Source organism: Chiroxiphia lanceolata, chromosome 10, assembly GCF_009829145.1.
Source record: "Chiroxiphia lanceolata isolate bChiLan1 chromosome 10, bChiLan1.pri, whole genome shotgun sequence".
In the NCBI taxonomy this organism is placed as follows: Eukaryota; Metazoa; Chordata; class Aves; order Passeriformes; family Pipridae; genus Chiroxiphia; species Chiroxiphia lanceolata.
Genome location: NC_045646.1, coordinates 7,336,453 through 7,364,089, shown reverse-complemented (window position 1 = coordinate 7,364,089; position 27,637 = coordinate 7,336,453). Strand labels below are relative to the sequence as shown.

The window sequence follows — 27,637 nt, the reverse complement described above, 5'->3', positions numbered from 1 at the left end:
AATAGCAATTAATTATTGGACTGTAAATAATAAAAAAAGTGTTTCTTAAATTATCATCATAAGGTAAAAATTAGTGGTGTGAGCTTGCTTTGTCTTATTTTGATAGGGAGTTCAGAACTTCCTACAAAGCTTTGTTTTTTGTCTAAGTTGTGACTTAAATTTCAGTTATATCTCCTTATTTACACTGAGTTTAATCAGGGATGTAAGAGAGACAAAATTGACATTTGGTGTACCCAGTAGTTTTATGCAGGAAGTTTGTAAAGCTGTTGAAAATAGATCTAATTATTGGAAATGTCAGGAAAATTTATGCTGGTGAAGGAGAAAATCAGCCTGGATGTGTGTGTTTGGACTGCAGCTCCCAACATGCTTCAATTAATGACCAGCAGTTCCCTTTTAAGGGGAGGGTGTGAAAACATAGGAAAAATAGTAAAATCCAACAAGGGGCAACCAGTTGTGGGGGTTTTCGAGCACAATTATGACAGTTACAAGGAGGTGATCTGATTTGCTGACTCTCAAAAGTGAGGAATTTAATTTGATACAGTCTGACTCTCTGGTTCTTTATTGAGCAAGCTTCATAGTTTTATCACGCAATTAAGAAATTATTTTTTTATATGAGTTACAGTGCACTACAACTACACTATATTGATGCTAGCATTTAAATCCTGCAGTTTTATTAACTATACATCATAAAGTCAGTGCACCTTGGTTTTTGTATTATGGAATCTTTTAAAGTTAGTATGCTATCATGATTTCCAGTATGTGGCACTAATACTCAAGGTAGAGCTGTTCGAGGAGGAGGAATTAAATGCGGATGGGAAAAGTGTTTCAGAAAATCTGGAATTACTGTGCCAAAGAGATCTTCATTTAGCTCCTACTTGTACTTAATTTTGTAGTAATGATTCATTGTGTTCATGTATTAATTGATTCCGTGTGATAATTGACACTTTAAGCCAGATCCTGCTCGCTGCACAAGAGCTGCTTGTGGCTGATCAGCAAGCCAGAAACTAACACAGCATTTGGTTGCTTTATTTTTCTTCAGTATTTCTTCAAGACAGAAGAATTCCTGGTGATGCTGTCAGGAAATGTGTACCATGGTACAGAGGATTGTGGCATGTGAGGCTTGGAGAGAGGACCCACCTTTACCACGCCAGTGGCTGATGGGGACCGATCGTGAGAACTGCAGGTAACGTGCACTGGAAATCCTACTGGTATCTGGAAGCCTCAGGATCTGACAAGCATAAGGAAATAAAACCAAATCTGTGTAATCCTCAAGAAGCCTGGAGGATAAGGGGAAGGAAATTTAGACTGACAACTCTCCAGGTCTTACTTTTCTCTGCCTTGCACTTTCATAGGCACCAGTGGAATGTGTGCAGGACATCAGGGCTGTTTGATAACATTTTGCAGTGACTTTGATTTGCAGCAGTGTGAATAACCCCACGAGGTTCAATGCACAAGGGAAGTAGACTCCAGGTGTTTCCAGCAGAGTCCAGCCCTGCTTAAATTTTGGATTATTTCAGTGAATTCCTGCACGTCATCCTGTGTTTGCGTAAGAGCAGGTGAAATCTAAAGTTTTGCCGCTGACCATAACGCACCCAGATGTTTGGGGGAGTTTTAAGTATTTCTGCTTAGTTTTCTCACAGGCAAGGATTATAAAATCAAAGTAGACAGGAACAATGAATGTACTTTATCTAAGTTCCCATATTGGTACAAATGGCTGTAATATCTTGGCAGGAGTTGCAGGTGCAGGTATAATGCAAACTGTGTGCTTTTCATGGGAATATCACATACCTCTTTACTGTATGTGACGTTGTATATAATAACTCTAGAGCCAGATATGAACATAAATTGTCCTGACAAATAAAGAAAAGAATAATTTTTAAAGTGAGGCATGAACCAAGGCACCAGATACTGATGCTTACTCATAAGCAAAAGTTAATTTCATCAGTGATAGTCTGGAGAAGGTGAAGTTTCCTAATTATTGCTTTGAAGTTTTTAAAACTTCACTAAGATGTAATTGTTTCAAGCAAATGCATTCACCTTTTTAGTAACATAGAGCAATGTAGAAAGTGATGTATATGCCAAGCCAAAACTGAACAAAATGATTTTTGTTTCTCAACAAGCTGCACTTCCCCATGGGGTGGTTGATGGCCTGTTGCTTTTGAGCAGTGCCATACAAGTGCCAGTCAGTCTCCCAGACTGCAGTGCCAGCAGACTGGCTGTGACAATGGCTTATTCATAACGTCTGTGTTCCTCCTTGATTCTTGATTGCAAAATGCATGTTAAAGGTTTTAATTTCTTGTTTTCAGATGAGGTCTTCAGTGTTTATGTGAACTGAGAAAGCATCTGTAGATGAAAGAGCAAAATAATCATTAATACTCATTCAGTCAAAAACTTTGTATGACCTCTCAGCTTTCCACTTTCTTTGCTAAGATACTTGGGTATTTTGTCAATTTAAATACTTCCCTTCCTTACTGGGATGCTGTGAGTGTAAATACACTGTCATTCTTCTGCAGAGAAAAAGCAAGAACAGAAACTAAATGCTGAACCTCACTAAGGGGTCTCAACGTTGGCATAATGACCTCTAGGTTCTTACCTCAGGCTGAAATCCAAATGCTCAATTATGTTTCATATAAAATGTATGAAAGACAGACACCTTAAACCTGAATAACCACTGTACAGGCTGGATGGGCTTAGCAATTGAAAACCCTGAGGAGAGGAGATGTGTCTGAAATTTCTTTGTGACTCCAGCAAGGCAGTTCTGGGGATGTGTGTTCTGGAATCTTCTTTTGGAGCTGGTGTGTTTAACTAATCCTTTTGTAAAGGACCCGTGATTCAGTCTTATTTTAGGACATGATTAAAGGAAGAGGTGATGGTTCTTGCCATTAATACACAGTCAACTTTCCACCATCAATGCATGGCCTGACTAGAGTTTGGAGAGCATGCTGAGATTCCATCTGACTGGCTGGAATAGTGGTGGCTAGGATACACTGGAGAATGGGGGGAAAATATTACATAATTTTAGTGCTGCTTTATAGTTCTGAACCGTAAGTGGTCACTGTGAAACCAAATTAGGGGCATCCAGACCCTTTTCTTCTTTAGATCAGGCAGAGTATGGATACACAGAGCCAGATTTGGTCAGCAATGCACAGCAATATTTGCCTGAACTGGTTCTGAGGTAATAGGTCTGCTGGGCTGAGCCAGCCCTGGCCAGAACTGAAGTGTGCTTGTATTGCCCTTCTCAAATGAGTCTCTTGTGTACATATGTCTCACTTGGCTCAGATCTGGCAGAACTTACTGTTTCAGGCTTAGTGCTTGGTCTGTAGTCCCTTTGGATTCTTACAGGGCTTATTTGCTTGGCAGCTGGGCCACCTCTGACCTGGCTCAGTACCTCTCATCTGCAGAAACAAAGCTCTTTACAGCTGGGAACCAGCTTAGCCTGATAAACAGAAGATCTTTGTGTCAGCTGAGCCCTGCCATTAATGAGGCACATTGATCCCCTGTGCTTCCCACTGCTACAGTGGGAATCTGGGTGTAATAGCTGAGCAGGTAGCATGGAGTGCAGATCTCCTGTTTCTTGCTCAGATGCTCTGTCTTCAGCCCTGCAAGATTCAAATCCTTATTCCCAGCTTTCCAGGAGGTGCTGTGTTGCCTCAGTAGCATTTTCAAGCTGTGATGCTGTGCAGCCAAGAACCATGGCTCTGGGCAGCCAGGGAGAAGGAATCCAAAAGGAAGTTGCTGCCTGACCTCCTCTGAGAAAGGAGAGCCCGAGTCCCTCTTTCTGCATGTGCAGGCTTTGTTGGGTGAAATGAAGCAGTCTGGGGAGTAGAGATCATCAGTGATCTTGCAGGTGTTGTGACACATTTTGTGTCACCTTTTCGGAACCCTTTTGAAATCTTGGTCTGCTGTACTGTAGAAAGCGGTTTTCACTTGACATCTGGAAATGTTTGTTGTGCAGGGGAGGTTTTGGTGTAACTGTGTCTGTTCTGTGCTGCGTTTGCTCTCCCACCAGGAGAGGGCACAGGCAAAGCAGGGGCAGAGACACCAGCAATCCACCTAATGCAGCAGGTTTTGCAATACAAACTAGAAGAGCATTACTTCCTCTGGGCTTCAAAAAAACAAGTATTGTCTTGGTTTATGTACTATTGTATAAAAAAAAAGATCGTTATAAAATTAATTATTGAACAGTAGTGAGGAAAAATAACAGTGCATTTGCTGGATGGGCATGTTTGCAAAGAGATTGTCACTTCTTTCCTGAATTCATTCAGATCATTACTATGACACGTAGGTACTTTGTCATCCCAAATGAGTATGTAGAGCAATGCAATTGCACTGCAGGAAGAAGAGTGATGTGGAAAAGGCTCTGCTTTTATTGAGGAGATATCAATTTATAGAAGAAGCTAAGGATTGCAGTGCTCTATCTGAATATTTATTCACAGAAGATGTGTAATTCTAGGGCAGTCACGCTCCAGCTGTTCAAAAGCATCAGCTGCTGAATTACAGCATCAGCACACATCTGTATTAATATGCTCCATTTTAAAGAGCCACTGGGATTGTGTAAAAGACCTTTGCATTATTTATGTTTATAATTTGATGATTATTTGAAATTTGCTGTAACAGGTAAGTTCATGGCATTTTTGATAACTAGTGTAAGAATTCTGATTTTTATATCAAGGGATCTGCAATCTCTTTTTCTTCCACTTATGTAGTTATCTTAGAGTCTGATTCTTCTCTCACACCACACTGGCACAGTGTCTTTTATTTCAGTGCAGCAGAATTGCCTCCAAGAGATGCATCAGGCCCAAGACACCTTCCTTGCAAGTGAAATCGAGAGGAATGAGTGTTCCCAAGAAAAAGTTGTGATATAGAGCAGAACCTGATAAGATCTGCAGATGATAAGTTTTCCTTGGGTCCTGATATGTCAGCTCACGTAAGTGGGTAATCTTCATTATTCACTCCTTTATGTGAAAATTAGCTATGGCATAGGGAATATTGGCTAGGAGAGTGGTCAGGGATGTTCTTTCTTACAGGACATAAACAGCATATAACAGCACTGCTCCATGACAGCCTTGCTATTTTGCATTTATTGAGTGCTGGAGCCTTACTTGTTTTCTTTGAACAATAAACAAAAGTAGAGATAGAAAACTGTCTAGCACTGTGGGATGCTTGTGATAGGGAGAGCTAATTTAAGCAAATCTCAGGTATTTTTAAACTAGTGCTTTTAGGAAACTGGGCTTATGCCACCTGTTTGATTGCTTCCACAGATGATAAGGTTGCAGCATAAGCTGCATTATAATAGCTGACAACAGAAAATCCATCTAGAACGCAGACTGCGTCAGTATCTTTGTCTTAGGAAGAGCTTTGATCAGAAATTTTTGCTTTTTTGAGACACACAAAGAAATCCAAACATGAAACACAACTGGAGGAAACCAGGCCTTTTAAGCTCTGTTTCTCAGAAGCTTCTTGTTTTCAGTGGCTTGTTTAGATCTACCTTTAAAAAAAGCCCAAAGCTGTAGACACAGTTTCTCTAAGTGTCCATGAGCCAGGTGCCAGCACAGAGAGAGCCAGTCCTGGGCACTCCAGACCTGTGCTGCTTTGTACAAGTTCTAGTGCCACGTGGATCCTGAGGCTGCAGCACCTGCCAGAACCATGGTTTGTTTGACTTGGTAGCTGATGGTTAATCTGAACCACCAGCTCTGAGGGTAAGTCAGCAGGGGCTGCAGGTGTCAGCAGTACATTTGACCTTGCCCTGTCTTGTCAAATGGTTGGACTTGTCACTGTCCTCTCTGGTCAGAACTACTCTAGTTTTCCTGCCCCAGGGTTCCCCAACTGTAGTGGTCATCACCTATTGGAGTATTTTGGCACATAGTTTATGGGGTCAGCGGAGGCTGATCTGAGTCATCAAGGTACTGGATGACAAATGCAGGAACTGGAAAAAAGATGGAATGAGAGTAACGAATTGCTGGGTTTGGATGCATCTGTGTTAAAATGCAGACTGTGTCTATGAATTTGATTAAAATGGAGTACTAAAGCAGTGTGTTGATAGCCAGATGTTTGCATTTTCTGAATGTTAGTACTTTATATTCCTTAGTTTATCTCACTGAATTTCACTGTAATAACGTTCCCAGATAAAGCTAAATCATTGGAAAGCCAGAGAATGCTAAAAGGCTGTCATTTCTGCTCCAAAGGAATGTTATCTTCTAGCATGAACACCCTTGACATCAGCTGGTCAAGCTGCAATATTCCTAATGGAGAAGCACAAGGTCACTAATAATGGGTTTGGCATCATCTGACAAGGCACATGTCTGTCCTCTAGAAGGACAGAGAAAGGAAAAAAAAAATACATTGTGCTTACTCAACAGTGTAATGTTCAGAATCATATCCACAGCCTAGGAAACAAAAAACATCATTTGCCCCATTGATGTTTACATGATGTGACAGTGTAAGAGGCTTTAGAGAAATAATATGTTCTGATAGGTTTGGGGTTTTTTTCTGTAACTCTCTGGCATAAAGGGCACTGGGCCCACTAAAGCTCATTTTCTCCAGCTGAAAACCAGATTGGAGTAGACACACCTAAAAGAAAAGACAGAATTTGAAAGGATGGAGAAGGTGTGATTGTCCTTTATGCCAGGTGACTACAAGCATGTTTAATGGATGAATTCTGCAACAGGATGTGTTTCACAAGTGTTTAAATGTTGAGCCAGAAAAATGCTGAAGACTTGAATGAGCTGATCCTTTTCTGGGACAAATCACTTCAAATAAAATCAGTAATAACTTATTTATCGAGTGGTTCCTGTCTCCAGTCTTTTTTAACAAACTGAAGAATTTTTAATTTAATTTGCTAATGTGTTGGCAAGTTATATCAGTGTACAGAAAGGATCCTTTAAGGATTGGCAATCCCATTTTCCATCGGGCACTACATATGCTAGACTCAGCAGTATGACACAATGTCACAAAATGAGCATAAGTTTCTGGTTTTGTGCCTCTTCCTAAGACTCCATTAGAAATCTGGTTTCCTGACTGCAGCTCTGCATTGGTGTCTTTCCCTTCTCCCCATTTACAGACTGCATCAGTCCTCGTTGTGCTGCCCAGAACGTTCACAAATCAATCTCCCATTATGAAACACAGGCAAATTTATAGGCCTGGATATGATATAAAATGATGAAGATTTTAAGACCATCTCTTTGCAAGAAAAAGATAGTTTTTGCATACTTAAATACTTTCTGTTCTTATATCCAGCAACACTTCATGCAAAATATGTCCATGACAAACTGCATTTGTTCTTACAAAAGCACATTTGGGAACATTGATGGTAATGTTTTTGTTCCGTTGTGATAGTAGGTGGAAGGTTTGTAGTTGGATCTAAATTTCTGCAAAGAGTAATTGTGAAAAAATTAGGAGCTTAGATTTGGGTCATCAAAGAGAAAATTTATGGAAACATAGAGCTTGCATTGGCCATACACATATTGGTGCACTTTGCCTTCTGTGGTTTCTCAACAAAAAATAGTGCTTATCCTCATGTCAGAAAAAAATGTGATATCAGAGGTAATGTTATGCTGAGATTTCACTTTGCTCAGATAAAGATATTTGTCAATTATAACCCAGCAGAACATTTGCTAGTATGATGCTACCAGAGTTTAAATAATTAAAAATGAGTTGTCTTCAGCAAATGAATAAAGTACACCTAATGGAGCATTATCATTTGAATGTATTTTCTGTTCATTACTTGTTTGGTCGTAAATTTCAGTCACTTGCAATGGCTCATTCAGCCTTTTTGGAAAATTGTCATGATACAAATGGAATGCCTTCTTCCTGATTGCAATGGGATGGTAGATTTTGAAAACAACAAAAATTAAGCCCTTTCTTCTATAAACCTTCTCAGCAATAGCACTGAAAGCTCTTTCTAAAGGAGTTCGAGTCCTTATTCACTTTGTACAGCTGGGGAAACATTTTGTGAGAGCAAGCTGGTAGTACGGCTGAGGTAAATGACTCGGGTCTCCTGAAATCTCAGCTCACTGTCCTAGATGTGAGGACAGTCAGACAGAGGCTGCTGCTGGTCTAATGACATTTTCTCTCAGGTAGTTGCTGATTCTGTATAGATCTGAGACTTACCGGAAGCAAGTGAAAGAATTGAGTGGAGATACTTGTCTTCTTTGGTGAAGTACAACATGTGCTGCTCTGTACAATTACCAGTTTGAACTCTTCCTTCTGTTACCCTTAGAAAGTCGTATTTTTAACAGCGTTTCCTTGGTAGAAATGTATACACTGCACTTAATACACTGATTCTTCCTACCTTTGTACTCTGTTTGCTCTTGGAAGACCTTGATGTAATTTTTTAACTTAGGTATTGGCAAAGTTTCTTGCCTTTATTCTTGTATGAACAAGCTGAGCCTCTCAAGCCTGTCTGTCCTCTTCTTCAAAGATCTTCTTCACCTAAATTTGAATGCATCTGAATTTCAATGAGTGCTAAATTTTACTCCAAAAAATTGTAAGTAATTGAATTTAGGCAGCCAGGTATAGAAATATCCTATTTGCAGCTGCAGGTTACTTCTATTTCATTTCAGATTTGAAGTGGGGCAGAGTTCAAATACATCTAATGTGTTTTCATCAATTCAACAGGAAACTCAGTTGTCATGGTAGAGCCATTGCCATCCAACTTTTACATAATAGCTAAGTGGTTAGAGCAGCCACCTCGGTTCACTTCCTTCTTCAGTTCTTATTTCAGAGAATTGTGCCCTTTCCTTTAGGTTATTAAAATGATCTCAGTGATAATGCTTTCCAGCATGCTCTTTGAAAGCTGTTTTTTTGTGCATTTAGGAATCCAGAAATCCTGAGGTTTAGAGAAGAGCGAGTAAAAGGATGCCTGATCCTTAATTGTAATTGGTAACATGTACAAGCAGGGGTGGAAGATGCTTTTCTTGGTTTCATACACAGAATTCCTTCAGTTTTGCTTAATAATAGTGGTGCAGATGCTAAAGAATCACAAAGCAGATTTCCTTTTCATCTTACTTATGATTTTTTTCCATCTAATTGTGGAAGAATTGACCACACCCAAATTTATCTCTCTACGTGACAGGCAGATCATAGTGTGGTCAAATTCATTGTGATCGTGCTGTGCAAAAATAGCAAAATGCTGTTTAATTTGTTCTCTGATTTTTGTCTAGAATCATGTCTCCTTTAGGCATAGTTATCAGTAACACTAAATACAACTGCCAGTGTGTTTAATGTCATGAACACAAGAACTCTTGTAAAATTTGTACAAATGCATTGTTAGGGGAAAATGGGGGTACGAGAGATAATTTAAATAACTATAATAATAAATAACTTTGCCTAACAACAAAGAAAGTGAAAAGGAAATGAAAAATACATCCACTTGTCTGAATATGACTGTGAGCTATTTTAATGGGAAATTTTAACAGAATTGGAAAAAAAAAAAAAAAAAAGAGAAGAAACCCAGCATCTATATTATCAAATAATCAAAATAACCAAACCCTAATTTGCTTCAGTTAAAGACTTAGAGATGCTCCCAATGCTTTGATTAAGAAAAAAATGAGAAAGTTTCTTATTCACCTCAGCAGGCAGCTCTGCAAAATGGAAGATCCCTGTGCTCCTCTGAAGCCATTTAATGCATATATGAGCATGGATTCCCAGAACTATCTATAATGCATATAGTGCTTTCTGCTCTCAGTGGCTTTTTTTCCCACTCTCTTTACGTCATTTGCCATTTGTGAGGGTTGCCAGGGTAATGACCAATCATCCCTGGAGAGATGCCTGCTAGTAAGGACAACATAGGCTTTCTCTTTTTTGGTATTCTGCAGTATGTGTTTGAGAGCTATTCTAGCATCAGGATTGCAGAACTTTTGTTTAGTTAGTAGGGAGGGAAAGTTTACAGAGTATGAAGTAACAGCTTACAACTATTGAGGTAAGTGAGGATTTTTCTTTTCTATTTTATTAACAGTCCTGTCTGGATTTATTGAAAACATTGAGTATCATTACTTTGTTGTTGTTGTTGTTGTTGTTATTCGCGTAGCTGACCCTGAAATTAGTAATAGCAGAGAGGTTTTACCTGATTTGAACAATGAAATCTTAGTAGTGCTGCATATACAGCAGGTCGGGATTTTATTCTCCTTGCAACTATGAATCCCACAGCCTTTCTCTCTACTGCAATCCCCATATACATCCACTATACCCAAAATATTTTCAGAAGAATTGAAAACAAGAGTGGTGTAATGCAGATTTCAGAGCATTAACTGTGGTTGCCTCTCAGGCAAATGGGAAGTTCTGAATAGTCTTCATTGTACTGTATGTATGGAATATACCACATCAACTGGAAACTGAAAATCCAGAGTGCAGTCCTGTCCCACAGGATGTTGAAGATGTTGAACTCGTGTTGTTTTAAAATTTTAACTATTGAATAGGCACTTGCAGGCTCATAGGCTCTTTGCTCACCCATGGACTGTGGGAAAATATAGCTTCCAGACTGCAGGCATTTTTTCTGGAACTGGGATCAGTAATGTAAGCTAGTAGTGATCATTGCCCCTCTGAATAGGCCCAAATTTTGTTCTTTTGCATGTGAGGGCACCTAAATAATACATAAGAAAGGAGGCAAAAAAAAAATATTTTCAGAAGTTCCAAATGATCTCAGAAGTTCCTATGATGTATTTACGTGTAATCTGGGTTATGACAGATATGAGTGAAATGTTTGGTTTGTGCTGGTTTCCTTTTTGTTGTTGTTGTTTTAAATGACCCCCATTAGAACCATTCTGAGTCCCAAGCATCTTTGTTGGTACAGTTCCCTGTTTGTGTGATGGCTTCCTGGGAGAAAGAGACAATTGATGCAGTTGTTGTTTTGCTTTTCTATGGAATTGCTAAGGTATCAAAGTTCACATTAGTAACTGTCTCATCAAAATTACTGTTTGCTGCTTAATATATGTGCACCTACGCATGTGCTTCACATCCTGGCAACCTTACATGTCCTGATGGGCACAACGTATATTAACCAGAATAAAGCACATATTTATTTCACTCTATTTCCTGCTTACTGCAAATACACGCAGAGTGTAATTTTGACTCACACTTTTCCCCAGTAGAAAAATACATTGGGGCATTTAATTTAGCATGGCAAATTCCAGTTGCTAAATTCTAGATGTTACTATATATTTCAGATGTGGTTATGATAGCTTTGCATTACCAAAACTACTGGAGCACAGCAGTGAGTCTGGATGTGTATGTATGAGAGAGAATAGTATTCAGAGCAACAATTTTAAGAGTCTGAGGTGAAAATGATCTTTTCATCAGGCTGTTGAGAAAATATGTTTGTTCAGAAAGTAGACCCGTTTCCTCTTTCTAAAAATTGTTACTGGTTTTTGACATCTGTGTGCTGGATATCCCTCTTAAGCAGTTTAAGATATGAGTAGTGTTAAATACTTAACGTACTTAACACAGTAGGGGAAAAAAATCAGTAAGCACAAAGAAAATATATCATTATCTAATGTTTATCAACATTCCTTATGATTCCACCATTTTTAGTAATCTGGGAAGCAAAACCATGAAATTATGATTTTGTATTATTCTAGGTGGTGTCTTATACCAGAAAAATAACATGATGACAGCTAAATAAGGCATGTTAATTATAAAAGTGGGGTTTCACATGAGAGATTGAGAGGTAAAGCTTTCTGGAAAAGATGGTGGGTAGCAAGCCTCAGTCTTTATCTTTCTGTCCACCTGTTTCCTATCTTCATCATCTCTCTTTCCAATTTAAAAATGCTCCATGGTCGTATTATGCAGAGAATAGCTTTTACTTTCAGACAGTGGGAACAGAGAGAGAAAAGCTGAAATGGGGAGAGGGGAATGAGCCTGCATTGTGAATTGTTCACAGCACAACTGACAACAATTAGGGCAAGGTATTTGTGGCTCTGAGGAGTGATGCAGAGGCAAAGAGCAGGGAGTAGAGAAGGCTCCAAGGCTGGGTGGAACCAAGGGGATTTGGTGATGCAGGAAACTACCAGAGAGCTGCAGGGAGCAGGCCAGGAAGAGACAGGTTCCTGGAGCATCTCGGTGATTCTGTGTGCAGGGTTTTGGGTGGTAATTTGGGGAGGATGGGTTGAATAGAGACAGACATTAAAACTTGAGATGCAGTGTTTGCCCATGACACAGCGTAAGTGCTGTTCAGCAATTTGACCCTTCTAATGCTGAGTGTGTTGCTGGAAACTTTGGAGTGGTGAATTCCAGTTGTTTCTTTATCTTGTTCTTTTGAATAGATAGAAAGGCAGAGGAATAATTAACAGCACAAGCTGACAAAAAGTCAGGCTTCAGACCAGGGTGGGAAAACCAAGGAGATACTTATGAATGGGAAGACATGTCAGGATGGCAAAAGAGAAGCTTATCCAGTGTTTCCAATGCTTATCCTGGAAAGATTAAGATATGTTAGATAAATACAAGAATGTATAAAAACATTCAGTAGCCCAAACTCCTCATCCCTTGAGAAACAGAAGGCAAAAAATAAATGAAATCGTCGAGTGAACAATACTTTCTAAACATAGTGTATGACAAAGCAAATCACTGTGGATGACAGCATTAGTGCTATCACTGCACTGGGCACCTCAGCCTGAACTGTGGCCTTTGCTGTTAGAGATCAGTTCTCCTGAGCCCTGATAGATTATTTTATCTGAGAGACATCATCTATCCATGGTCTGGCATAGATTACCTTTTTGGTTGGCTATTTTGTAGTTCTTTTAATGAACAGTATCTCTCTGGATATATGTCTCACAGGAATACTGTGAGTTCTAGTTTGTGACTGCAGTGATTCATGAAACCATCAGATTTACTAATTCATTTTTACCAAAACAAAGCCCTATGGTTTTGGTTTGGAAGCTGGACTGTTACTGCATTACCTGGGCCTGACTGCCCAATGCTATGAATAAGCATATCTCTGTTACTTCTAGGATGTGGAGATGTAACTCCAAAACTGTGATGTGAAATCATGATATGTGTGTATTCAGGGCATTAGAAAATAGTTGAATTGCATGAACTTAGTTAAAGTGCCAACAGAAGGCACAGGAATAGTTGCAATATAAGTGTCTGATTTTAAACTTTTGGTTACTGGCATTTTGGAAAAAAAAGAGTGGTGAAAATGTGCTTTATCATCCAAAGTTGCAATCCAGGAACACAACAAAGGCATACAGGAGGAAATCACTGTTGCTTGACCAGCAGCATGCATATTTAGGGAAGACAAATTTGGAATATATTACAGCACTTCCAATGTCTCTATTAAAGTGCATGTTAAGGTTCACTCTGAACAAGTAATTAGAGAGAAAATGTCTTGTGATTTAAAGCAGAAGTGGTTGCCAGAAGATGGGCATTTTAAAACACTTTACTAAAAGCTTCCAATTTATACTTTTAGTCCTATTTTCAAATTATTTAACTGTGGTTTCATTGCACATCCATAGACTCTAAGTTTCAAAGAGACTTAGGTGCTTTCAAACATTACATCACTTATTCCTGAGCTGTTGCATATTTGCTGTATGATGTCAGACTGTTCCATTAAACATCTTATCAGACTATGGATGTTTCTGTTATTCTTTATGTAGTGCTTTGAGTAGTCATGTTGTTCAGGGCTTAGTTACTTAGATATGCAAAGAGCACACAGCCCTCTGAGATCCCCCAGTTCATCTTGTTTTTCTATTGTAGTTACAAGGTCAAGTTGAAATAATCCCCATGATTATAAGAGCTTGTATGAAAAACTTTCCTGGAGAGCAACATCTGTTATCTGGTGGTAATAGTGATTCAAAGGAGCTCTTTGGGAAGAGAATACAGTCTGTCTCACATGAACAGGATGACTCAGTAGTTCACATTGGGAAAGAGAAACATTCTCCAGGCCTCACAAACGTGATTCTGGAGACTCATTACATGCATTATTATGTGCTTTTGTGAAGCTCATGACACAGCGCAATGGGAATGGTTTCTGGCAGCCACAGCCCTACCTTCCCAGCAGCAGGAGAGACCCTAAACCATCTGCTGAGCCAGTGCTGCAGGCAGACCCTCATTCCCCTGCAATTCCTCAGGGGCAGCACGTGTGGCTCTCGTTTCTCGTGCGTTGTGATAAAGCAGAGTAAGGGTGGAACAGCAAAGGGCACTGTGAACTGTCCTGTAACATGACAGGACTGCCACACATACACCCATTTATTTACTGGTAAGTAATTAACAGCTCTGACTCTAGCTTGGGTTAACTTGTTTAGAGAAATTACATTACTCTGATGGGCTATGGACGTACACATCAAGTTTCATAAGGATTTCATTTTATTAACCATTTTATCTAAAATTTGAGTCAAATCCAGCCCCCCTTTAACATGACTGCCCTTGCTGCTCATGGCCTACAAATCAAAGCAGCCTTATATCTTCACCTGGGTAAGTGAACGGGCATCCTGCCTTAACCTGGTGGGGATTGATGACTGAAACTACTCCTGGACTATGTATGACTGTTCCAGCCCTGGCTGCTTTCACAGAGGCTTCTCTCTGTCAAACATTGCCCTATGCAAATAAAACTACTCATAGATGCTGTGTAGTAACATTATGTAAAATGCTGAGGACCTGAAATACTTACAGCTTAATTGACTGCAATTCCTGTTGACTTCGATGGGTGTTTTATTCAATTAGGGACTGCAGAATTTAGATCATCGCCTCTGGCTTACATCATTGCAAATATTATTGATGCTTATGAAGCTTTCGGGGATTTTGCAGGCTTTTAGTCCACAAATTGAATGCAATGTGAAACGCTTGCTCGGGGTTAAGAGAAGTACTTATATCCATCTCATCTTTCATTTACTTATTCCTGAGTCTTTCTGTGCTATTCCTTTGGGAATGCTCATATAAAATATGCAATTTAACAAAGAGGGGGAAAGCAGAGTTGTCTCAATACAGCAAGATTCAAGTTTCATTTTGCACATTAGAAGTGTGCCTTTCTCATTTTCTTGCCTAAAATGTGGAATTGAATCTGATTAATTTTAATCTCATAAAATGTTGAAATTAAGGCACAGTAAATTTAGAATGAATATTGAAGAAAATTTACAGTTTCCCAGGGGCAAGCATGGATACAGTGCTTGAAACTTAAAACTATGCAGATTGGAGCACTAGAAATTTCAACAAAAGGAACTAACCCCCTTTGGTGAGAAGGGTCAAGGTGGCTTAAAACAAATTTTACCTTTCTAATCTGCATGCTTTATAAAGTCAATGCTGGAGTTATTATGTGAATAGCAGAAGCAGGGCTTGTGTAACTTAATTCTGACCTCTCAGCCTCTGACCACAGTAGGAATATGGACAAGATAGATATCCCTATGCTGGCTCTGTGTTAGGCCCAGAGAGAAAAAGGATACAGCTTCTACTGCTTTTCATTCAATGCTTTGGGCATAAATGGTGAGTAAGCCATTTCACATATACTGTGTGTAATTGCATTTAATACTTCTTTTTATCTAGAATCAGTAATGAAACATCTAAATATATATATATTTGTAAGTAAATGAAGACAAAAAAGTTGATAGTGATGGGCACAAACACTTTTAGGACACGTACTGTAGAAAACTGTTTGCTTTTCAGGCAATGTATTCTTACTGTAGATCTTCACAGAAAAATCTGCAGAAAGAGCTGGAAAAAGTCATACATATACACGTGCATATTCTTAGGTATATTTAGTAAAATTAGAGAAATGCCTTTGTGGGAAAATTGGTGCACATTCCAGGTAGAACACTGACCTCCTTTATTTAATTCTGTCATGGTAGGTGAAAAGAAATCGGTCATAAATAAAGGTAGCCTCCTTATAGAAGGCATTTTTTTGCAGCAGCGGAGAACACAATAAATGTTATCTGTCAGGGAAAGAAACAGGCTATTTAAATTCAGGCAGCAGAGCATCTTCAGTTGGAAGGGCTATTTTTAACTTCAGATGTAGCTTAATTTAGAAATCGAGCACTTGAAGTCCCTTTTTTTTTTTCCCCATTTCTCCGACTGGAGATTTTTTATAATGATTATAGATATCCCTGTGTGAAGGTACTGAATAGAGTAAAAAATACCTTACCCTGAGCTTCAAGGTCATGAAATTGCACGTCGAAACAAAGCAGCTTTATGGCAATACACGTGTAAACACAGAGGTCAGATGAGATTGATGCACTATTTTATAAGCATAAGGGCCACTTTGGCGATTTTCCAGGAGGCTGCATATAATTTTTATATCCATTTATGCAAGATCTTCCCCAGATCTGAATTACTTTGTGTAGGAAGTGCTGTAATTGCGTACAACCCTATACAACATGTGATAAAGAGAGTGTAAATTCCAGTGGTTTCTAAGGCAGAAATGTTTATGAGAAATCTGGCAATGATTTCCTGCATTGATTTTTCTGAGCCAGCTTCTTGTATTTGGCTTTGTTTGTAAGTTAATCACAAGAATTGAGAAGCTCATTTCGTTATAGAAGATATTCAGAACTAAGAATTGCAGATTTGACTCTATTAAGTGATTACAGGCTTTTTAATGTATTCAGATTCAGAACATGAAAAAATCCTCTCACAAATGGAAGTACTTCCAAGATGGCTTGTTGCAAACACTCCTCTTGCATAATTGCATACTCTATGTCACTCAGCATTCATCTAGTGAATTGCAACAGCATTTCAGCATAAAACTCGATCCAAGCTGAATTTTATAGTTTACCTCTTCAAGCTCAGCCCAAAGTGATTCTGAAAGCTATTCCAGTTGCATAACAATAACAAGGAGCAGAGAGACATGTGCCATTGCGACAGGAATAATTGAGTTATTAATAAGCTGAATGTGACATGGAAAAGTTGCCTCTATTTCTGAGCATAGTGACACCTTCACCATTAACTCTTAAGCACACACAACTTTTTCAGTTTCTGAAATTTTACTTAAAGAGTTGAGCGTTTTTGCACGTACAGAAAAGATAACTTTTTCTGTAGTCACCTAAAATCCTGCTATTATAAGTCAAAGCTTCTACTGCCATTTATTCTTTAACTTGTGACAGCTAAAATTAGAGGCTTTCATTCCATTGTTTTTATACACCAGGTAGCATGATGTAATCTAGTAAGAACATCATAAAACAAGTTAGAAATTTAGAGTTATAATCTGTAATGTTCAATGGAGGTTAAAAAGAAATGTAATTTAGAGCTTAGTGCTTCTGAATTGCCCACTTTGGATGGGGATTTCTTTCATCTTCCTCTGAAACATCTGTTTTTGAGGAATGCTCCTTTCCCTGGACATGTTCTGTGTGGAGGGAATATGGGAGTTATCATAGAAGCTGTCAGAGCCATTAGACTCTGCTGTGGGATTTCCTTAATTCTCTGCTGACCACACAAACCTGAATTAAAGCTGAATTTAGTCTCTGGGAGGCATTTTAGTAGTGCTGTCAGACTAGGAAATTCAGACTGTGACACACAGTTTGGGTTGGAATGTGAATTCAGAGCTCTTTCTTAAAGAGACTTTTCTTTACAATAAAGCAGATATATTGCACCAATATTTGCTGAAGTGTTTCAGCTTTTGATAGAGAATGTGTTTTTCTCATCAAAGACTAAATCTGAAGCTTGTAGCAAAAGAAACACTCAGCATGTATACTTTCTTGTTTTAGGTACGTTGGTATGCTGTCAAGAGGCAGGATTCAGTTTGCCTATCATGGATGTTTAAAAAAAGACTAAAAACCATCCAAAAGAAGCAGGGCAGTTGTCAAGAAAAAGCCAAAACCCTACAGAATATTTTTGGTTTTACAGAAACACAGGACATACTTTAAATAATTTTCTGAATGGCTTTATAAAATCTTGAAATTTATAGAAGCTTGAAATTATAACTGTCCATTTGTATTAGCTTTGTTTTTCTTCAGTCTGTAGTAAAACCCAACTGTTTTGACAGCATATAGTAATTCTATTTTCAGACATTCTAAAATAGCGAGTGTCTTTGAAGGAATATGGTGACACAGAGGTGATGAGGCTTCAGTAAGGCTGGACCTTGAGCTTCAAGGAAAACTTGGATTTCTTATAGAGCAGCATTAAAGTGCTCAGTGACCTGAAAGGAGGTTGTAGGTGGGTGTTGGTCTCATCTCCCAAATAATAAGTGATAGTACAAGAGGAAATGGCCTCAAGTTGCATCAGGAGAGGTTTAAATTTGATATTAGGAAGAATTTCTTCACTGAAAGGATTGTCAAGCACTGGAACAGGCTGCCCAGGGCAGGGGATGAGTCACCACTCCTGGAGGTATTTAAAAGACATGTAGATGTGGCACTTGACATGGTTTAGTGCTGGACTTGGCAGTGTTAAGTTAAAGGTTGGACTCAATGTCTTAGAGGTCTTTTCCAACCTAAATGGTAATAATTAGTTTTTATTTAGTAGTTTTCATCCACAGATCTCAATGTGTTTTATAATGAAGGTCAATATCATGGCCTTAATTTAGAGAGATGGAGATGGCTGGATAGAATGCTTCCAGGGTTTCAGGAGCAGCCCTTAAGACCTGATTTCCCTCTGCCTTCCCTGCTCTGGGTATCTCCCAATAGTGACTGGATCACTCATGAAAGACTCCATAGTGGTCCATACTGGAACCTGAAAGCTGGATCCAGATCCAAGGGGCCCAGTAGGGTCTCTGAGAGATATGGAATGAAGCTGCTGGAGCCTCAAGACTTTTCTCTCTGTCTGATCCCAAAGCAGTGATTACACTCTTTGCTGTCTATCTATATAATCTATATAATCTATTTCCACTGGTGGGGAATCACACGGATAATGTACTGACTTTTCCATAAAAATTTTATTCTAATTTTTCTCTTCAAAAAGTTTAAGCCTTCTCTTCTATGTCACTTGTCGTTACAAGAAAATGTATCAGTGTTTTCTGTGCCCACAGATACACTGGACTGGAGCTTTCATTAATCTGTCTTCTCAGAAATGGGAAATGATTTTATCAAAGTGTCACAAATCACAAGAAGTAAATAAATTGATATTTAGGTGAAATACAGGAGACTGTAACAGTCATACTGTGTGTCTAATTATAGAAATACAACGTGCTACTCCGGTATAAGTGTTCTCAGGCATCAGTATGTAAGCAGTTCACAGCATATGTAGGCATCATCATCCCATGTTCTTTCATCTTGGAGAACATGGTCATAGATGAGGAACTAAAAATAGTCCAGTTCAAGAGCGCATGCTCCCTGGAGGTGATCAAAGGCTGAGATGCTGGTTAGGTATGCAGACAACCAGAAGTATCAAAGCAGGAAGAGTGTGGTTGAACCAGTTAGTGCACTGATAAAATCTGCTACTTCTGGCTTCAGCAAAGTTTGTGACAGTAGTAGAAATGGAGTGCAGAAACACAGGGAAGGAGAGGTATAAGGCAATTCCCATAACAATTCCCATAACAATTCCCACAGCCTAACCTTACATGCCTAACATAGGTGCCTAAATGAGGAAGGCAACTTTTCCTGAACTATTGAGAGATTAAATGCAGAGGATGTTATTTCAGAAAATAATTCAGAGTCCACAAGTATGGCTTCTGCTCTGAAGCACCTTTGGAGAAGCCTGACACTCCTCTCTGATTATGAAGGAGACTTGATTTAACTGCCCATCTTAAGCCCCTGGGTTGATATTGAACACAGCCCGTGTAGGCACTGCAAAGGCAACTTTTCACCTAAGACTACACATCTAATACTGATAATGTTCTTTCCTGCATGCCATCACCTTGGGAAACTTCCACTTCCCCCTCAGGCTTCTCTTTCTGTTCTTTACATGACATACAGAACTTGTGTGTGGAGGCTGAATAGTTTGTCTGAAGGACAAAGACAATGGAAGAGTATCTTAGGTGTGTGCATTGCATTTGTAACTGAATCGTAAGTCAGACTCAAGGACTCCCCTCTTCTATATTTCATCCTAGATAGGGGAGGTTATTTCTCTAATCAGGATTGGCTTTCTAAAAGTCCCTGGCAAAATCATAAGTTGAGCTGTTTAGTTAGATAAAATCTCTGAAAATAGGAAGATTCATACCCAAACCAAAAGCAATAGATTTTGTGCCATACCTGATGTAAGAAGAAAGCAGTATTCACTTAAAAAGGAATATATGAAAAATCTGACTTTTCATTAAAATACATAATTTTTTAACTCAAAAGGATTATTTTTTTAATTTATGGTTAAAAATATTTTTTTGAAATGTCATTACTGAAAATTTTGCATCCAGAGCCTAGCTTTAGAAGTTCTGTTCAATTCCTTTGCAGCTGACTTGCAGCACTATTAACACTTCTCATGTTTCTCCATTGCACTTGTTTAATACCAGACAAGGAGCCATGTGGGTGACAGTTCTGTACCAACAAATCTTAACAGACAGATGCTACAATTTGATCCTGATACTCACTGTGTGTTTTACTTAGTGCTGCAACCAGGGCTTAAAAATACAAGTACCAGCTTTTTTCCTGTATATATCTCCATTAAAAAGCCTGTTCTAATCTAACATAGGGAGGCTATTTTTAGACTAAATGAAGGAGGGGGACAATGACATTAATATATGTCATGGTCCAAGAAAGCTGACATTGGCTGACATTCATCACCAGATCTTGCATAAGTATTCACTGTACCTAAATTAAGTAGTAAGAAGAAACTTCCTCCTCTTATTAAGTGACTCTTTATACAGAAAAGATTAAATTCAGCTGATAATGTCACCAGGAAGTTGGTGCAATATTTAAAATCCGGTTAACAGTGAAAATACTCAGTTGTTCAGGCACAGCTGTGGCAGTGCTACCTCCAGGGCTGAGCACTAGGTTGAGGTGTGCAGGGGGGAATCCTGGAGCCAGGGAAACCCAAGGAAGAGTCAGGAGCTCCTCCAGCAGCTGGCAGCTCTTCTGAGCAACCTTGGGAGACTGAAACTGTCCAGGGGAGCACTAGTGACCAGGAGTGCTGTGGGCAGGGATCAGGAGGGAATTTTGCACAGCAAGGACTGTGCTCATAGGTTTCCAGCCCAGGGAGTGCTCTGGGTCTCTGCCATAAGAGTGGAAACTCATCTCACAGTTAAAACCAGTGTTTCTGCCTTATGAAGTCTAAGAAGGACAAATGTACAGTCATGCACCTGGGAAAACATAATCCAGGAGTGTATCACAGGCTGGGATCTACCTGGCTGGAGAGCAGCTCTGTGGGAAGGGACCTGGGGACCCTGGTGGACCACGAGCTCCAAAGGAGTGACCAGTGCTGCTGCAGTAATGAAAGCCAGCAGGATGCTGGGTCACATCCACAAGGGCATCACCAGCAGAGATAAAGAAATCATTGTCCCACTCTACTCAGCCCTTATGAGACCATACCTGGAATATTGTGTTCAGGTTTGGCCCCTACCATGGAGAAAATAAGTGGACAGGCTGGAGAGGGACCAGAGAAGGGCCACAGAGATGATCAAAGGACCAGGAATCTTCCATGTGAGGAAAGGCTGAGAGAAAAGCCTTGAGAAAAGAAGGCTCAAGGGAGACCTTATCACCATCTTCCAGAATTTAAAGGGTGGCTATAAAGAAGATGGAGACTCCCTTTTTGCAAGGAGTCACAAAGAGAAGATGAGAGGCAGTGGGTACAAGTGGCTCCTGAGGAGATTCCAACTGGACACAAAAGCAAAATATTGCACAGTGAGAACAATCAGACATTGGAATAATCTCCCCAGTGAAGTGGTGGATTCCCCAACGTTGGACATTCTAAGGTTCAGCTGGATAGTGTGCTGGACCTTCTTGTCTAGACTGTGCTTTTTCCAAGAAAGGTCAGACCAGATTCCTTGAGGTCCCCTTCTGACCTAGTGTTCTATGTTTTTATGATTTGATTTGTTTGATTTGATCTTTAGTTCTTGTGTGCACAGATCCTTTTTCACTGTCAGTTATGGCTGTAAGGTTGATGGACCAACCCCCTGTGGTCCTTTATACTGTACTCCATTATACAGAGGAGAGGGAAATAATTTCAGTTAAAATAAAAATTAGAAACACTGAGCAGAGATGCCCTCAGCCAGAAAATTAGGAAATTAAATCCCTGATATGTAGCATGGAGTAACAAAGTCATAGTGGCTATATTTTCCCAGAATTGAAAAATTAAGAATTGAGCAAGGAAACAGATGTTTGTGCAGTATGATAATTCAGTCTTGGAGGTGACAAAATAATGAAGCTAATTTTTTGTTTAGGAATCTGAGTATTATTTTCTTGTATATGTAAATAAGGGTAAATATGTGTAAAAATATTTGACTAAAAATCTCAACAGAAAGAACAAAAGAATAAAACCAAAGAAATGGTTTCAATGTATAAAGAAAGACTTGTTCAGTGAACCCCTCAAACATTTGTAAAAAAATGAACAAAGTGGTAGCAAAAGCAGCTAAAGGGAAAAGCATTTTAAACGTCTAGTAAGTAGACTTTAATTTCTAAATATAACTACTCTAATAAATTACTTTGGAAACTTATACACAGAGACACAAAATATCCTCAACCCTGTTGTTGAGAAATGTCATGAATTCATTGGAAAAATACACTAACAGCGTTCATGGGTGTGTGTTTTATGGAGGGAAAATTTGTTTCCTCGATGCATATTCATAAACAATGGATTAATGCAAGCACACACCCTGTATCTGTGTTGGTGCTAAATGCTTCCAATGCCACAGAAAATCCACACACACATAAATCTACTCTTCGCTATTGTGAAGTTTTAATGTTCTTTACAGTCTTTTTTTTTTTTTTTTGTACTTTTTCCTTGTGAGGAGGGAATAAGCAATGATAGCTACAAACATGCTCTTCTGCAGACAGAACTCTTGGTGAGCATGGTGCTTCCACACCCCTGGGCCCGCTCCTGTGCCATCCCATTATTTCTGGTGCCAGCAATTCCTCAGCGCTTGTCTGATGTGGGTGCTGCTACACTGTGGCTGATAACAAGCCTTTGAGCTGCTCAGACCGACCCTTTAAATGTCCCTCTGACATAAGCTCAGCCTTGGAGACTTGTTGGTATTTGTCATGTGCCTGATAACAGGAGGTTTCCTGATGCAGCCTTTCAAAGGAATGGACAAAAGCAGCACAGCATGATTCTCTAGGGCACATCATCTTTGCTACTTCAAAGGGAACCCTTTTATCTTGGACTTTGAGAGACTGTGCGCCCAACGTGCTAAGGAGATTTAGAACATTCTTGTTTAGATTTTTGCCTCAGGAGGTTTTTGTCTGATGGTTAAGAATGAACAAAATCCAAGCTAAATTCAAAGTGTTTCATTGTTTGTGGATGAAAAAATGTCTCACATGAATTCGTTAAGGTGAAGATGTCCCTGCTCATTGCAGGAGGGGTTAGACTAGATGGGCTTTAAAGGTTCTTTCCAACCAAATCTATTCTATGATTCTATCCCTGGAACTGTTCCAGGCCAGGTTGAATGAGGCCCTGAGCAACCCGGTCTTCTGGAAGTTGTCCCTGCCCATGGCAGGGGGTTTAGAACTGGAGAATGTTTGAGGTCCTTCCAACCCAAACCATTCTGGGATTTTATGTGATATTTCTGAATGAAAATATCACACAACATTTCTTCAGTAGTGGGTATTCCTGGTGAAGTCACTGTATTGATACTTGTACTTTGCACAAGTAACAGTTTCAACTTGTGTGCACACACAAGTCAAGGTGGATTGTACTGTGTTGATATTCAAACAAGAAGGAAGTGGGACACCTCATACAAGGTATAGGATACAGATTAACAGTTTGGTAGCTGTGCCCCACATATGAAAGTTTAGCCTCAGTTATCAGTACAGTTGATGAGAGCAGTGATAATTCTATCATGAGAATTACTAGAAATTACAGCTGCTGCCATGGGAGCACAGCTTACTGGTAAGACAAATTTAGGTGATACACATAATTTCCAGAATTTGAAATAACTGCAGTAATGTGGGGTTTGTAGTGAGCTTGGTTTTTTTTGTTTTGTTTTGTTGGGGTTCTTTGGGAAGGTTTTGGTTGGTTGGTTGGTTGTTGTTCATTTTTTTCCTGTGACTCAAAAATAACCAGTGTGGACCTATTTTGGGATAAATTACAACATTTTTTATCAAAGGTAGATCCAAATGTTCAGTATATTTCAGTGTGGTCACTGATTTTTCAGGAGCAATAAAAGTGAGCTTCCCCCACTTAGATTCCAGCAACTGATATCCCACAGGAAATTTTCTTGAATTTGGAGATGATAGTGGTGAACACAAGAATTGTGAGCTGGCTAAAGTGCTGACTAAAAGTAATATTCAAAAGAAAGTGATTAGGCTGGAGAAAAGTGATGTTCCTCTCAGATTAGTTTTGGGATCTGTTGTATTTAATATATTTACTGATGTGTTGAGGTGAAATTCCTCAGCATTGGAAAAATGTTGGTAGGTATTGCCAATGCTGAGGAAGACTGGGTTGTTCAGAAAGAATTAGGGTTGTTTTTCAGAAAGAATTAGGCTAACTTTTTTACCAACTTGCTGGTAATGTCATATAAGTCACATACTGTACCAAGCCAGACACCTTGGGTACAATAATAACCTTGTCTGTAACCTGGGAGTTCATGAACTGGAAGTAGCAGAGGTAGAAGAAAACCTGAGTGCACTTGTCAGAGGAAGGATGAATGTGATTAGACATTGGAATATAATTATGTTAGAAAAGATAATGCAGTCCTGGAAGGTGAGAGTTTTTTAACACTTTTAAGGAAATGTTGGTACCATCTTACAGGGAGTGTTAATTCCTTTTGAGTATTTCTACAGTTGTTTAGCTATTTTTAGACAAATTAACTTGAACTATGAGAGGTATAAAGAAGAGCTACAGGATGAACAAAGGCATGAATCTTCATCTTTTGAAGGGAAATTAGAAATGTCTCATGTATCCAACCAAATGGAGCTTTCTGGGGTGATGGATCATTAAATACACTGGGAGCAGATATAGGTTCAATGTCCGTGATCACTGAGTCCTTAGTTTGTCTGCTGGGATCACTAATAAAGCTGCCAGTAGTTCAGTGGTTTTCCTTTCTGATGAGGATAGTGGACTGCTGTTAATTCCAAAAGTCCACAAAACTTTTGCATGTGCCACTGATAAGAGGATTGCCAGTAAGACTACATTTTTATTAGTACTGCAAAAAACTCAGCAGCCTCAAAAAACAAATACCATTTTTCTTGGCTACAGATTACTTACAAAAGAATGAACTGTTCTTTAATTGAGATCTTGCTGAACTTCCTTCTTTTAGGTCTTTTGAGCAGGGCTCTGGTGGTGTCACTGCCTTAGCCCTGCCTAATGAGCCAGCTCCCCAGGATGACAGCTGCTGCTGTCTGGGTTTGACTTCGGAGAGCTCCGTGAGTGCGGAGTGTGATGACATCATGCTCCCTGGGGTGTCAGCTATTAGCTGCTAAAAATAGTTGCAGGCAAACACAGAACAGAAAAATCAAAATTCTCTTTAAACCAGTAGTGAATGGGAAGGTAAAGAGCCAGAGCTCAGCTGAGGGGTCTTTTGTTTAAATGCGAGGGCAACAACGCTGGGCTGCCGTCCTGGCTAGTGATGCTGATGATGCTTTAGGACTCGTGAGCTGGGATAGCCCACAGAGACAAGTTCATCCCTGGTGAAATTCCAGAACTGTCATGGTAAGTGAGCTTTTTGTGTTTATTTCCCACTGGTTAGGTTATCTGATCTGAGTAATCCATGTTTTGCCGTCCTTAATGTAACTATGGGATTCACAGCACGAGAATGATGTCCGTGTTACTGCCAGTATAACCACAGTTCTATTAAAAATTAAAACACAAAGCAATATTAATTTTGCAAAATGAAGTGTTCAAGCTTAAGAAATAATGTACAGTAAAGACTATATGCAGGCACAGATGGTGCCTCCAGTCTCCAAGTTCAGGAAAGTATCCTGCTCACCCTGTGTTTTGGGGCTATTTGGTGCAAGTTTTTTGACACCACTTATGACCTTTAGGCCTTGATTACAGATTTATGAGATAAGACAGGCTTGAAGACAGGCTTGAGGTCTCATTCTCAAGCTTTAGCTTAGTTCCAGTTTTGTAATGCAGACCCCTGTTTAACATTTCTGTGGTACTAGTAAGGTGTTTCAGATATTGAACTGCTCCAAATTAAATTTGATCTAATAAAGAAAACACATATAAATGCAGAAGCAATATAAGATGAAAGTTAAGATAAACACAGGACTGGGTGTCTCACAACCTTTGAAAATCTCATCTTCTGTTTTTTGTACTAATTTGGCCATGGACAGAAATTTTCAACTAGGCTTATCAGTGCTGTTAGAAGAATGTCTAACCTCAGTTACTCCTAAGAATATTTTTTGTACTTCTTAACTTACCATCTAAGGGCAGGCAGGGGTAGAAACATAAAGCTCTGACTCTTCCAGAAAAATACCAGAGATTCTCATTCCAAGTTACAAATGGGCCCAAAGCTCCCTTGGCCAAAGTATAATCCTTTTCCCACCCATTCTAACTCACCTGCAACAGCTTCATGGTGATGCAAAACCATCACAAATCACTCATGAGTAGCACTGGTCCCTTTAGCAGGGAGAACAACCTCTTCTCCCTACAGATTTGGCACCTTGGCCCCAGACTACCTGATCTGCAACCAGTGCACAGGCTAAAACCACAAGTCTGCAGATCCTACAGAGGCTGACTCACATCTCTGCCAAGCCCTTGCAGGAGCCTTCCCCAGAGGGAATGAGGAGCTTGATGGATGTGGTGCTGCAGGACATCAGAGTGCGTGCTAATGAAGCAACAGATCCATTACAGTATTTATCCATGTCACAAGATCCAATTACAGGAACTCTGTGAAGTATAAAATAGTCTGATTTTACCCTGTGCTCATCCTGTAAAAGTTGACGTCTCTAAAAGATATTCCCATCCTACCATGATTTCCAAGTGCTGATTCATCTACATTCAAGGTAGTTTAGAACTAGGATTTGATTCTGCCTTATTGCTGGTAATGATTTTTGTAAACCTGTTTGATAATTTTCATGGATGAAGCTGAAGAATCCCTGGGTCTTCTGCTTGCGGGGTGTGACATGTAAAGTAGAAGTTTTTCTTGCAGATCGAAAGGCAGGGGACTGACGTAGGAATTATTGTGTGAAATTACATTGTCTCTGTTATGTAGGAATTCAGACAATGGTTGTGATAGTCCCTTTTGTCCTTTAAAAATGAGAATTTATGACTCAAAAGGTGCTCTGCTGTCAGTCACAAAATTTTCCCATTACACTGAACCTTATTTTTAATGCTACAATATCCTGTTCTTTTAGGTGCAAGTGTGGTGTTTTGAATGCAAACTGATTTACAGTCATTTTCTTCAGTCTGCAAAACAGGCACCAAAAAAAAAAAAAAAGAAAAGAAAAAATAAGATAGAAGAAATTCTATATTCAGTGTTAGTAGCCAGAGGGGTAAAATATAATATAATTTAAAAAAAAAAAAGGAAAATTTCCTCTTTATGTGGGTTTGTGCGGTTTTTTTGGGTTGTTTTTTTTTTTTTTTAGGGAGAGGACTATTTTTAGATGACTCCTACCTGAAGGAGCAGCATCTTAAAGAGAATGATAATAAGAAAATGAAATACCAGGAAGCTTCACAACATCAAATGCATATGATTTTTAGCAGGTGGCCAACTTCTTGTTTAGAAGGGTTTCTTGCTGCATTAATTTTTTCCTTGCTGTAT

At 39.3% G+C, this 27,637-nt stretch overlaps 1 protein-coding gene across 1 annotated transcript in view; it reads left to right on the top strand.

Annotated features, from left to right (window-relative positions):
- The first annotated feature begins 9,816 nt into the window (after nt 1–9,816).
- The window catches only part of GNB4 (G protein subunit beta 4), a 62,873-nt gene continuing 45,052 nt past the window's right edge, over nt 9,817–27,637 (top strand). The window contains exon 1 of the mRNA XM_032697595.1: nt 9,817–9,919. The gene's annotated coding sequence lies outside the window, so the exon portion shown is untranslated. The remainder of the gene's footprint in view (nt 9,920–27,637) is intronic.